This window comes from Lissotriton helveticus, chromosome 9 (genome assembly GCF_964261635.1).
Source record: "Lissotriton helveticus chromosome 9, aLisHel1.1, whole genome shotgun sequence".
NCBI classification, from domain to species: Eukaryota; Metazoa; Chordata; class Amphibia; order Caudata; family Salamandridae; genus Lissotriton; species Lissotriton helveticus.
The window spans coordinates 105,212,047-105,224,741 of NC_136070.1; positions in this window are offsets into that span (position 1 = coordinate 105,212,047).

The window sequence follows — 12,695 nt, forward strand, 5'->3', positions numbered from 1 at the left end:
GTCATCAGTGATGTCATTTGAGATGTCATCAGTGATGTCATTTGAGATGTCATCAGTGATGTCATCAGTGATGTCACTGAAGTATGGTGTTCTGTGTTTAACTGTATAGATGAGGAAATGGAAGTGTGATTGATTCTTTACAGGACTGACTAGGTGTGTGAGTAACTCCATGGATGAGTGGCAGTGTGTGAGTGTCTGCATAGGTGTATGAGTGCATATGATAGTGTTGTAATAATGAGTGACTGTATGTATGAGTGATTGTATGGGTGAATGAGTGAATGTGTGTGTAGACGTAGGAATCAGTGAGTGCGTATGTAGTAACTGGTATTGGTGTGTCATGATGTCATCAGTGATGTCATTTGAGATGTCATCAGTGATGTCATCAGTGATGTCATTTGAGATGTCATCAGTGATGTCATCAGTGATGTCACTGACCATGTCATGAATGATGTAATATGTGACATCATCAGCAGTGGATTGCGGGTGCGCGATATATAGTTAGTGCAACTAACTATATATGGAATTTCATTGGTTTTATGTCAATAAAATGTCCAGCTAACTATTTATGGTCTCTAACCTATGGTTTTTTCAGTGAATTTTCAAGGTTTTGTAAATGCAAATTCCTAACTATATATGGTCTATAACCTATGTTTTTTTCAGTGAATTTCATTGGTTTTTTAAAAGCTAATATCTATAGCTGTAAAATATATTCTTTATTACGTGACGTATCACGTAGCCACGTGAGACGCCTCATGGCGCGTCGCATAACCGTGACGTATCGGCTCTGCAGCACAAACAAAACCCGTAACGTAAGCGTGCCGGAGCACGCTTACAGATATATATATATTTTTTAACCTTAATTAGACAAAATCCACACGTGCACATATCTTGAGGCCTTGCAAAGGCACATCAAACAAACAGTCCCTACAATTTTGCCAAGTTTGCTGGAAATCTATTCCCTTAATTTTTTTTTTACTGTTTCTCTTGGTTTTCCCCTTGTTACGCTTACCGGGACGCTACCCGGTACGCGAACCGGACGCTCCAAAAACACAAGATGGCGGACTCCCGTTACGCTGCCGGTTAGCTGCCCGGTTCGCGTACCGGGAAGCGCCTCTACCGCGAAAAATCGTGGGGGACTTTAATATCCCCCTCATCAATCCTAGGGGGTCAGGAGAGGTTTACTTTGCCCCCTTTCCTTCATTTCCCTCTTCTTTTTTCACCACATCTTGTCTCTCGAACCTACCGAGAGACAAGATGGCGGCCGCTCCGGACTGTTTACAATGTTGACAGCTACGCTGCCGGTTAGCTGCCCGGTTAGCTGCCCGGTGAGCTGCCCGGTTCGCTGCCCGGTTCGCGTACCGGGACGCGCCTCTACGGCGTAAAATCGCAAAAAAAAATGTTTTTTTATTTTTTGCCCCGCGGGGCACTTTAATATCCCCCTCATCAATCCTAGGGGGTCAGGAGTGGTCTACCTTGCCCCCTTTCCTTCATTTCCCCCTTCGTTTTTCACCACATCTTGTCTCTCGATCGTACCGAGAGACAAGATGGCGGCCGCTCCGGACTGTTTAGAATGTTGACAGACACCGGAGAGCCAATCAGCTTCGCTTCGCGAAGTTCCGTTACGCGTCAGGTACGCGAACCGGGGCGCTAACCGGAGCGCTGTCACAGATATATATATTTTTTTAAACGTTCATTTCTCAAAATCCACTGGAGCACATATAGTGAGACATAGCAAAGGCACGTCGGGCAAACCATATCTACAATTTTGCCAAGTTTCATGTAAATCTATTCAGCCGTTCGAGCTAAAAGTGAGTCCAACCGCCCTATGGAAAAATGAATGGGAAAAACGCGTTTTGGGACCCCCTTTTTTCTCGGCCCCCGCTTGACGAAACCCCCCCCAAATTTTCAGGGGCTGCTCAGAAACAAAATGTGCCATTTTCCTGAAAATTTCAGCCAATTCCGTCCACAAACGCCAAAGTTATTAGACATAGAATTTTCAGAAATCCCATAGAGAAAAAATCCTAACTATATATACCCACTGGCTATCGCCAGTAGGTAATATACATATATAAACATATATAATCTGCATATCTATATAAATATAAATGCATGCATACATATACATATATGCATACATATGCATGTTATTTACATGAAAGTTTTAAAAACACTAATAAAAGCAAAGCTAAAAAGCCACCTCATTACAAACAGAATGGCTTTAACTTAAACGAGGGCGAGATCTATTGCATTTTCAATGCTTGTTTACTTTGTTTCTACCAAGAAGGCATTCAGATGTGTCACACATTTGCCATAAATTCTGAATGTTAGCACTCTAGTTGCTCATTAGATCACTGTAGTAAACCTAGTGCTCACCAGGGAAGTCTGCTGCTAATCATGGTTTGCAGCCATTTTCCCGCATTTTTTATCCCGCAGACTTTCTGTCCGCATACCATTATCCCGCAAGGTCATTGACCTCGCATACCATTATCCCGCATTGTTTCAAAACGCATGTGCATTTATCGCGCATGCCTTTACAAAGAATTACGTTTTAAAGGCATGCATGGTAAATGCATTTGCGTTGTGAAAACCACGATGACGAGAGAGGTAAGTGGGTTTGTGTTAATTTTTTCGTGGGTTAGTGATTGTGTAGTGTAGTGTAGTGTTGTGTAGTGTTGTGTTAGTGTAGTGTAGAGTTGTGGTGGTTGTTTTGTGTAGGGTCATGCTGGGGGTAGTGTTTTAGGGTTTAGGGTTGTGTTGTAGTGTTTGCGTAGTGTAGGGTCATGCTGGGGGTAGTGTTTTAGGGTTTAGGGTAGTGTTGTAGTGTTTGCGTAGTGTAGGGTCATGCTGGGGGTAGTGTTTTAGGGTTTAGGGTTTAGGGTTGTGTTGTAGTGTTTGCGTAGTGTAGGGTCATGCTGGGGCTAGTGTTTTAGAGTTTAGGGTAGTGTTGTAGTGTTTGCGTAGTGTAGGGTCATGCTGGGCGTAGTGTTTTAGGGTTTAGGATAGTGTTGTAGTGTTTGCGTAGTGTAGGGTCATGCTGGGGGTAGTGTTTTAGGGTTTTGGGTAGTGTTGTAGTGTTTGCGTAGTGTAGGGTCATGCTGGGGTGTAGTATTTTAGGGTTTAGGGTAGTGTTGTAGTGTTTGCGTAGTGTAGGGTCATGCTGGGGGTAGTGTTTTAGGGTTTTGGGTAGTGTTGTAGTGTTTGCGTAGTGTAGGGTCATGCTGGGGGTAGTGTTTTAGGGTTTTGGGTAGTGTTGTAGTGTTTGCGTAGTGTAGGGTCATGCTGGGGTGTAGTGTTTTAGGGTTTTGGGTAGTGTTGTAGTGTTTGCGTAGTGTAGGGTCATGCTGGGGTGTAGTGTTTTAGGGTTTTGGGTAGTGTTGTAGTGTTTGCGTAGTGTAGGGTCATGCTGGGGGTAGTGTTTTAGGGTTTTGGGTAGTGTTGTAGTGTTTGCGTAGTGTAGGGTCATGCTGGGGGTAGTGTTTTAGGGTTTTGGGTAGTGTTGTAGTGTTTGCGTAGTGTAGGGTCATGCTGGGGGGTAGTGTTTTAGGGTTTTGGGTAGTGTTGTAGTGTTTGCGTAGTGTAGGGTCATGCTGGGGATAGTGTTTTAGGGTTTTGGGTAGTGTTGTAGTGTTTGCGTAGTGTAGGGTCATGCTGGGGGTAGTGTTTTAGGGTTTAGGGTAGTGTTGTAGTGTTTGCGTAGTGTAGGGTCATGCTGGGGGTAGTGTTTTAGGGTTTAGGGTAGTGTTGTAGTGTTTGCGTAGTGTAGGGTCATGCTGGGGTGTAGTGTTTTAGGGTTTTGGGTAGTGTTGTAGTGTTTGCGTAGTGTAGGGTCATGCTGGGGGTAGTGTTTTAGGGTTTAGGGTAGTGTTGTAGTGTTTGCGTAGTGTAGGGTCATGCTGGGGTGTAGTGTTTTAGGGTTTTGGGTAGTGTTGTAGTGTTTGCGTAGTGTAGGGTCATGCTGGGGGTAGTGTTTTAGGGTTTACCGTAGTGTTGTAGTGTTTGCGTAGTGTAGGGTCATGCTGGGGGTAGTGTTTTAGGGTTTAGGGTTTAGGGTTGTGTTGTAGTGTTTGCGTAGTGTAGGGTCATGCTGGCGGTAGTGTTTTAGGGTTTAGGGTTGTGTTGTAGTGTTTGTGTAGTGTAGGGTCATGCTGGGGGTAGTGTTTTAGGGTTTAGGGTAGTGTTGTAGTGTTTGCGTAGTGTAGGGTCATGCTGGGGTGTAGTTTTTTAGGGTTTTGGGTAGTGTTGTAGTGTTTGCGTAGTGTAGGGTCATGCTGGGGGTAGTGTTTTAGGGTTTAGGGTAATGTTGTAGTGTTTGTGTAGTGTAGGGTCATGCTGGGGGTAGTGTTTTAGGGTTTAGGGTAGTGTTGTACTGTTTGTGTAGTGTAGGGTCATGCTGGGGGTAGTGTTTTAGGGTTTAGGGTAGTTTAGTTGTTTAGTGTATGCTAAAGGCATATTCGTTCTAAAAGTTTTCGTTATTTTAATTTGCGGCCTAATAGTACATGCGGGATTTCGTCATATATTCGCTAATCATACTTTCTATGGCAAAATGAACCCCCTCATTTTGTTCCTTTTTAAATTAAATGTTTTAAGAGTGACCACTTTATTCCAATCAAGATGGCTTCAGGTGTGCCATACCTTTGTAATAAGTAGGACTGTTAGCACTCTAGTTGTTCTTTAGAACACTCTGGGACATTCTGTCATTGGGCTATAGTTGGGCTACATCTGGCTGATATTTGGGCTACATTTGTTTTTTTTGTCTCTGGTGGCCATCTTTGGGCTACATTGGGCTACATTGGGCTGCATTGGGCTACATTTGGGCTCCAACATATATATAGCCCAATGTAGCCCAATATATATTTTTCAAAGTTAATTTTCGTAAAAACCACTGGAGCCTATATCTTGAGACATAGCAAAGGCACATCGGGCTACCAGTCCCTACAATTTTGCCAAGTTTGGTGTAAATCCATTCAGCCGTTCAGGCTAAAAGTGAGGCCAACCGCCCTATGGAAAATTGCATGGGAAAAACACGTTTTGGGACCCCCCTTTTTTCTCGGCCCCCCCTTGACGAAACCCCCCCTGAAAATTTCAGCCAATTCTGTCCTCAAACGCCAAAGTTATTCGACATAGAATTTTCAAAAATCCCATAGGAAAAAAATCCTAACTATATATACCTACTGGCTATCGCCAGTAGGTAATATATATATATATATATAATCTACTGGCGGTCGCCAGTAGATAGTTATAGTTAGGACCTATTATCCATAGGAAATCCGCAACATTCTATTGACAATAACTTTGGCGCCGATTGAAAAATCTGAGCGAAATTTTCCAAACTTTTGGCCAGCTCAGTTCCGCTCTTTCCCTGACAATTTGGGGGTGATTGGTCAAGCGGGGGCCGATAGAAAAGGGAGTTACCAAAACGTGTTTTCCCCATGCAATTTCCCATAGGACGTTTAGCCACGGCTACAGCCCGAACGGCTGAATGGAATTACACCAAATTTGAGGTTATCCTCAGTTCAGACTTGTGCCTTTTGCTTATTTGGTGTAAATCCGTTCAGTAGTTCTTAAGAAAATGACAGTTAAAGTCATTTATATATCTATGGGTGCAGTGGATCCGAGTACTATCCGCGTACCCTACGCGCAGCCTACAAGCACCCGGCCGTGCATGAGCTGAATGCTAATTGGCTAACAACTGTCAAAATCAGGAAGTGTTGGCAGCCATCTTGTGCCTCGGTAGAACTGAGGCACAAGAAAACCAAAACAAACGCCGCAAAACGCGAAAATGGGGCAGGGTAGACACACCCTGACCCCCTAGGTCTGCTCAGGGGGTCCCACAAGGACCCCCAGGGCCCCCCAAAAGTTTTCTTTTTTTTTTAAATCACAGAATGCGCGTAGGATCCGTGCATCCTAGCGATATAAAAAAAAGGAAACGCGGTCTCCTTCGGTAAATATGTAAATTTGCCTCCAGGGGTCCCAATCCCCCCCACACTACCCTGGGTACCGCCACCCTCCGGGGCTTTAAAATGTTAACTGGGGGGGCTCTGAGGCCCCCACAGCCCCGGGGACAGCCACCCCGGGGCTCGATTTTAATGTATGCGAGGGGGCTCACGGGTCCCCCCACAGCCCCGGGGACCGCCACCCCTGGGGCAAGAATTCAATGAATGCAGGGGGGTCACAGGCCTCCCTGCAGCCCCTGGGGACCCCCACCCCAGGGCTTTTTTAACAGATGGGTGGGGGGCTCTCAGGCCCCCCCAGCCCCGGGGGCCGCCACCCCCGGGGCTTCTCAAAAATGTGGAATGGGGGCCGTGCGGCCCTTCTCCTGGAACCCTCGACCCCCTAGGGCCGGCTCCTGCAGAGTCCCAGGGTGCCCACCCCCGGGACACTGCTGCTTGCAATGGCAGGGCGGCTCCCACCCTGCCATTGTAAACTGCTTTGCTTCATTGAAGCGAGAGCAGGGAAACCGGCCCCGGGGGATGAGGTCCCCCGGGGCCTTGAGTGGCCTGAGGAGGGGGCTAAGCAGCCCCCCTCCATAAAAATATTTTAAAATGTGGCCATGCCACGGGGGATGGGGTCCCCGGGGTCTGACATTGGTCACGGGAGGCCCCCTTCCTGTATATATTTTTTTTAATTTTAATTTGGGGGTGAGGCCCTGGGGGATGGGGTCCCCAGGACCACAAAATAGAAAAAGGATGGGGGGGTTACAGGAGCCCCCTTCACAAAATATATATATTTTTTTAAACGGATCGGGCGGGAGGCCACGCCCCCTTATTGCACCACTCTGCAAACGCGCCCCCTGGTGCGCTTGCAGAGGGGGAACAAATTCCCCTTGAATACTGGGGTCCCTGGGGGCCACTTAGCCCACCAGCTACCTCCAGTAAGCGGCACGGAGCTGCGTTGCAGAGTGTTGTAAAAAGGGGCATGGTCTCTGAACACCTCTCTTCAACGCAGCCTCCTGGCGCATACTGGAGGTACCTGGTGGGCTAGCTGGCCCCCAGGGGACCTCAGTATTCAAGGGCACTTAATCCCGCAACTTAAAACGCACCACAGGGCGTGTTTGCACACATGTCACCTCAGGCCCCGCCCCCCTCCTTCACCATTGTACAAATATTCCTCTAAAATCAGCCGAACTTCGAATTCCGATTTACTCACCTTTTATCAGGAGTGACCTCAGTACTGCTTCTTTTAGCCCAGCACTGACTCTGAAAATTAATTCTAACCATACTTACCAGTAACTTGTATTTCCTTCCATAGGAATCCATTGTCTGATTTTCACCAAAAAAGTTTCTATTTTCACAAACTAAAAATATTCCTTAAAAATTGCCTGTATGACTTAAAAGCATTCTATCAACTGTTTACAGGAGATGCACCTGTGCTGGATCCAGGAGCCACCACTGAGTAAGAAAAAGTAACGTTAACACTACTTACCTGCTAAGTGAATTTCCTTCCATAGGATAACATTGGTGAATCTATGTGAAAAAGTTTCTGTCAACTTTTAAAATACAATAATATTCCTTAAAAATCACTACTGTAACCAAAACGCTTTTATTACTCAACTGTTTACAGGAGATTTCCCAGGACTGAATCTAGGATCCAATCCTGTGGTTAGAAAAGTAATCCAAAAAGTAACTATTTGCATTTAACTAGAAATTCATCTTTACCTCAATGTTGCATTGTGTCTGAAATTGTTGCGCATTACAACAACTGTAACTACTGTACTTAGGAGACTATTGCCTATTTGCAAAGTATTTAAACTAAAGTAATTCATTCTGAGAAAGTATATTTTGCAATGTAATGTATAATGTGATTATAATGTAATTTAAAAAATAAAATATCTAAAAATAAATTGTTTAGAAAAAATTTGAAAATCAGTATAAAAAAATAAAAATAACAATTAATGCATTAAAAGATTGTCATTTACAAAACCTTAGAAATTCACTGAAAACCTAGGTTTCAGGAGTGTTACTATTAGCTGGACATTTCACAAAACCATTGAAATTCCTCTGTTATAGTTAGTTGTACTAACTGTAACTCTCGCGCCCGCAATCCATTGGTGATGATGTCACATATTACATCATTCATGACATGGTCAGTGACATCACTGATGACATCACTGTTGCCATCTCAAATGACATCACTGATGACATCATCCATGTGACAATCTGATACATCTCATCATACACTAATGTAACCTTTCAACACTCATTATAAAATATGGAGTACCATATTTGAAACAATTGACACACCAATACAAGTTTCTAAAAACCCACTCAGTGATTCCTACATCTACACACACATTTAAACACTTACCTATATATTCACTCATACATGCTAACAAAGATCAATAGAACACTATTAAGTATACTTATACACCTACATCGACATTATACGTCAACAGACATCCTATTGACTTATGCAGTCATCCTACTCACTAATGCAAACAATTGATCATACTTATAATTACTAAGCTACATATTTATACAAACTCCAATTTATTTATTCATATAGATAGTAACTCATAATTAGTGTGTTCTAAAATCACTATTACTGCCTTTTATATTTCTACTTTGTTGGACATGTATCATTGAGAAATATATTTACTCATCACCACACCCATAAAGAGATTCACTCACCCAATCAACTGTTTCCACATACAGTCTTAACCTCATATACCTATTAAATCAACTATTTACACATCTTTGGACAGTCACACACCTCCCACCCAATCATACACACATTCACTATCCCATACAATTACTCACTTAAGTATTTAATAACTAATACAGACTTTCACATAGCTAGTAACTAACTTATGCAGTTGTTTACACAAGAGATAGAGTGATACAGATATGCACACAGTTTAATCACTATCCCATATATTTAGTGAGACACTTTAAATTAGTCACTTAGACAGTCAATCACACTGCTACTAAATCCTCCATCCAGACACTTATACATCCACTCAGTCTTCAATGCAGATTGCTACATATATAATACGTATTTAAATATCGCAGCAAACCACATTCACTGGATGATGTCATCAGTGATATCATTTGAGATGGCATCAGTGATGTCATCAGTGAAGAGACTGTGGTTGCCAGGTCAACCAGGGCATCGTTTGGCACTGTGAGTAGCAGGCGATTCATTCTGACAACATTTGAGTTTATGAGTAGTGAGAAAGCATAAGCATTTTCTTTTAAGGGAACTTCTTGTGTATCAGAAGCTATGTGGATTACTAGCAATTGGATATTTGGCCAATCTTTTGACACTTCCTGAGATACCCTTACTTGAATATTCCTCTTCATCCTTCCTGTACTAGGCTCTTTATATTCTATTCCCAAGAAGTGGCTAATTTTCTTAAAGTCTCCAAGAAGACCAAGCATTATCTGTCACTAGGACCCACAGAAACCCTTACTTCTCCCATTTAACTTGCTCTGTTGTGATACACCACTAATAAACACTAATATACGTCTTCATACCGGGATCAAAGGGTAGTCATAAACCAGCATCCTTCGTCCAGACTCTGGCCTGAGTTTTGGAGCAACAGAGAAGCAGACATAATGCATGATACATATTCTTGAATCTCCAAGAGTAGCAGGTTATCAGAGGTGATCTGTCCCTGCACAATGATGTGGTTCTCCATAGTTAGTCCCATTCTGTAGGTTCTAGGTGAGAATTGCCCTGAATGGTTATAAGAACTACGGAGGTGGCATCTGAACAACTGCTCACTTTCACAAAACCGAGGACATACCCAATCTCCGCGGTGAAGTTTGTTGCACCATGAAATTAATAGTATTATTCGCTTCTATGAGAGCGATGAGGTTAGAGATTCTAGAACAATCCCTTATGTAGGACAACAATCCCAAAGAGAGTCAGTGGGAATCATTTGAAAAAAAAACCTTTCTGTGACCTTGAAGAGAAGTACCACTAAAAAATGCCCCACACCACAATCTATTCAGTAACAAACATACCACACAAAATTCCTAGGTATTACATGCTATTGAATGATATAGCAGATGTGTGCCATGTGTTATTAACAGCTTATTATTATTATTATTATTATTGTTAATAATCAAGAAATGAAAGTTTGTCATTTTAGCTGTGATTGTTTCGAAATACATTCTAAAAATTTTAACATACATCCTTTTGAAAACCAAACATGAATTTAATACCAGGGTACTCTATAAAAAACTTGATTTCTTTTTTAAATATGAAGATTATATTGAAATATGCGTCTTTTAAAAAAAATTATGATTGTGGAGATTTTACTTTCTTGTACCCTTGTTCTCATGATGCAGGAAAAGATAGACATGGCCAAGCCATTCTTCTCTATACGCCACACACCTTGGTCCTGACAAAAGCCTCTTTATCAAACCTGAAGGCTGAAACTAGTAGACCTAAACCAAAAAAGGGATACAGAGGCACAGTTTAAACCTCACGTCCATCCCGTTGATGTTTTTTACCCATGTCCTAGGACCCTTCCATTAAAACTTTTATAAGGGTAATTCCTAGTGACATTTTTAACACATAATCGCACTTCACATAGCACTTCACTTTTGTCACACCAACAACCTGCCCCGCTGTAATACAGGCGTTGAAGCACAACTGGATTACATTGGGTGGTCCAGCTGGGCCCCGATGATGAAGCATGCCACCTACTTGGTAGGTGGGTGAGGGGTTTCCTAAAAACAACGTGAGTTGTTTACGCTCCCCTTTTTCAAGTGTTTGGGTCAAGAACCACGAACCTAAACCTGCTAAAAAGACTTGTCCACTTTGTTCATTTGCATATTATCCAGGGAATAGGACAAGTAATTCTTTACTTACTCTCTAGTTGTTCTCATAAATATACGTAATGTCCACAAACCGATGTCTATGCCACACACATTTCAGCAGTATTGCCAGAACTTTTTCTCCCTCCGGATATACAGCACACAAAAAATGTAATGTGAGATAGCAGCAGGACACTGGTTTGCAAAGAAAAAAGTCAGTCATATTCAAGGAGAAATTGTATCATGTCAAGACAATTTCTACTTGAGCCAGTTTCCCGTGGGCAAAAATGACACAACATTTCACGTTATATCAATGGTGATAATTTTACATATTTTGTGTAATGCAAAATTTGGGAAGAATCCAAGATTATCTTCAAATAATTCGCATGGTTGTATTCTACTGAGGTTCAAAGGCTAACATATTTCTCCTGCATTGACCTGGTGAACTAACACAGCAATAACCTTCCCTTTAATATAGCACAAATGATTTCTAACTCTGCGTTGATCTAAGGCTCACTACTTCTTGGGGAGCATGACATGACCAAGTGTGATTGCCCCACCTCCCACCCTGTAAACACTGGTGTTCTCCTTTTGCCTAAGTGTATTGTGTTACATATAAGTCTGGAACTGACTCTGATGTCTCAAACAGTCATTAAGACCATTACACAGGTGTAGATTGGATACAGAATGATAGTGCTGATCAAATATGTATGCGAAGTGGGAATAAAGGGTTGGGAAATACATAAACATCTGCATGAGTTGACAGAAACTCATGCCTACTAGAAGCATGCATAGTACCTTTACCTAGCATTATATGGAATACTAAAGCGAAATTATAACAGGTGGAAAAAATGGGAAAAAGATGGGGTAGATATCATCGCACACGTTTTCAGATATGGGAGACAACCCTGAAAGTGCACATATTGCAGAACTTTCCCATGAGTAACCTTGTGAAAGAAGATAATTGGACTACAGTATATAAATCAAGTACATAGATACTCATCTTTGTGCCATGATGCATTGCTAAAAAAACATGTTTAGCATCACAGAAGGATAGCGTTATTTGTTTTTATATAGCTTGTCATGCCATTCGCCCTTTATGTCAGTTCACTCTATACATTGCTGAGGACATTCAAGTTTGGGTGGTATCTGATTGGCAGAGGGCCATTGCATGCTTTCCTAATGCAGTGGTGGCCTTTGCAGGTTAGCACGGTGGAGTGGGTGGTGAAAGTGACAAACGACGGGAAAGGTAATGTAAAATAAATAAATAAATAACACCACTTACCTTGTGCTCGCTACGTCGCCGAGTCGACTATGAGGCGAGCTCAAGGTAAGTGGTTTTATTTATTTTGCATTCCCTATTGCGTTGTTTGTCACTTTCACCCCTCCACCCCCGCCTCGCCTCACCTCACCGGGCTTACCTGCATGGGCCGCCACTGTTCCAATGTCTTCCCAAATGGGAAATGTTTCTTAAAGCAACACCTCTTCCTTTAATTGCTATTGAATACATACTTCCCATTTGGGAATGAAAATGCGGAGACAGGGGTCTGCTGCCCCAAGCAGGCCACCATCTTTGTATTCACATCCTATCTCACTGTAAGAAATGTGTTTATTATAAGCGGTTATCTGGTCGGTCTCTGCACCAGATCAAACTCACAAGTTCAGGCTAACTGTCAAGGAGCGCTGGTTGGATTCATGGACCAGGTTCACCCTGCTGAAGATTATAACTTCTCTGAGGCCAAGTCCACGCAGGGAGCAGAAATGGAGCTTCAAGCTGGCGGTTGATGCTAGGAGAGCGTTGTTTTTCTCAAGGAGCAGATTGGGTGTTGAAAACAGTCACCGGTTTCATTGGCGGTCATACGTACTGCCTCTGTTGGAACTGGTTCTCCAAGCAGACGCGAAGAGCAGTCATCGCTGGAGATTCATGTCACC